Genomic DNA, 2,500 nt, shown 5'->3' on the forward strand with positions numbered 1-2,500 from the left:
TCTTCTCTTCCTTGTGACACAGGAAGATTTAGAAGGACGACACCGCAGTTCTCCAATAAAACACACTCAGATCTTCTCAGTTTCTAGCCGATACTATACAAAAAATGACGTAAAATAACGCAGTAACCATACTTGCCAACCCTCCCGTTTTTACCGGGAGACTCCAGGTATTCAGCGCCTCTCCCGATAACCTCCCGGCAGAAATTTTCTCCCGACAAACTCCCGGTATTCAGCCGGAGCTGGAGGCCACGCCCCCTCCAGCTCAATGCGGACCTGAGTGGGGACAGCCTGTTCTCACGTCCGCTTTCCCACAATATAAACAGCTTGCCTGCCCAATGACGTCATAACTGTAGAATGATCGAGGGCGAGTTCTCGGTTTCTTATGTGGGTTTATTGTTAGGCCGTTTCATTAACGTCCTCCCAGCGCGGTAACGACACACAACAACACACGTCACGTTTAGTCTACCGTAAAGCAGTTCGTCTGCCGTAAACAGCAATGTTGTGACACTCTTAAACAGGACAATACTGCCATCTACTGGATAGCCTCCAGAACACTGAAATTCAAGTATTTATTTTATTTATATGTATAATAAAATAAATATATATATATAATAATAATAATAATATAATTCACTGAAAGTCAAGTATTTCATATATATATATATATATATATATATATATATATATATATATATATATATATATATATATATATATATATATATGTGTGGGAAAAAATCACAAGACTATTTTATCTCTACAGGCCTGTTTCATGAGGGGTTTCCTCAATCCTCAGGAGATTATATATATATATATATATATATATATATATATATATATATATATATATATATATATATATATATATATATATATATATATATATATATATATATATATATATATATATATATATATATATATATATATATATGAAATAGGTTGGCAAGTATGGCAGTAACGCATAATGTAGTAATGGTAACTGAGTTACTGAATATAAAAAATAACACATTAGACTACTTGTTACCGTCCCAACACAGCCTATTGATACCTGTTTTTGTGTAATTGGGATCTGCATAAGTCCTGAAAATGTGAAATCAAACCATGGAGACCTTCCTTCATACTTCCATTTGGATTTTGCACAATTTCCGACGGTTTTTTTCCCAGTTGTGACGTCAGCGCATTACCCATTGTAGTCCAACGTCATAGTCCGTAAGCTCCTTCTTTTTCCCTAACCTCTTGTTGTGGGGCAGACTGGCTCGTACATGCACATGTACCCTCCGCTGTTGCCATTCCCAATACAAAGTAGCGCTCCAGAGCTTAGTAGTTCTACCTTACTGTGTATATGTCGGTAGTCTCCATGAACTACAACATGGCCGACGATAAGAAGATGCTGTCAAAGTGGAGGCACGTAAATAAAACTGCCCACCAAACGGCGCATCCTAAAGGGACGGTCAGAAAGATGATGTATTTGGCATTCTAGAAAATAGAGTCTTATATGCGTATTAAGGCAGTAGTAATTTGTAATGTTGTGTTTACAAACACACCTCCTTGTTGACGTGTAACACCAGGCGTCTGCCGTGTTTGTGACACTTAAATCCGCTTTGTGGCGAGAGGACCGCTCTATAATTAGAGGTCAATTAGGTTCACGCGGATCAATGGAAGGGAAGAGTCCTTTGCAGTGTGTGCAGGAGAAGAAAAGAAAGCCCTATCAGTCTGCCACAGAGGCTGTCGGCTTAGTTTAATGATATACGTGTTTACACGTCCCACAATGCACTTCTTCACATCCACTCCGGCTGGCAACGTCCGAAGTTCTTGCATGAGGGAGCTGGAAGTGTCTGACATGCCGTCTAACAACTAGGATGTGTGTGTGTGTGTGTATGTGTGTGTGTGTGTGTGTGTGTGTGTGTGTGTGTGTGTGTGTGTGTGTGTGTGTGTGTGTGTCATCGCTCAGTTTACACAGTCACCTTTAGGTTACCTCTGACGGTATGGGGACAAAAAAACAGGGCCCCTAAAGGGAAACCTTTTTAAATCATTTAAAAAGGTGAAATAACTGAAAATATTTGTCTGTATTCTAGTTTCTTCAAAATAGCCACGCTTTGCTCTGACTACTGCTTTGCACACTCATGGCATTCTCTCCATGGGCTTCAAGGCGTAGTCACCTGAAATGGTTTCCACTTCACAGGTGTGCTTGAAGCTCATGGAGAGAATGCCAAGAGTGTGCATATATACACAGTGTTTCCCATAAACTGCCAAGATACCTGTGGCTATGGGCGTGGTCACCATGACGTCATCGAGTAATTTGCATAATTTACTACAACGATATGATTTTCTCTAAAAAGGCTAAAAAAATGTATACTTACTAATTAATAATAAGTTGTGTTTTATCCATCCATTTTACAATATAATTACAACACTTTATGTACATATTTATATACAGATTTGAACAATAAGTTATTCACTGAAATATATTTATTAATTGTGGTTCTTACAAAAAATA

Source organism: Entelurus aequoreus, linkage group LG03 (assembly GCF_033978785.1).
Source record: "Entelurus aequoreus isolate RoL-2023_Sb linkage group LG03, RoL_Eaeq_v1.1, whole genome shotgun sequence".
NCBI lineage: Eukaryota > Metazoa > Chordata > Actinopteri > Syngnathiformes > Syngnathidae > Entelurus > Entelurus aequoreus.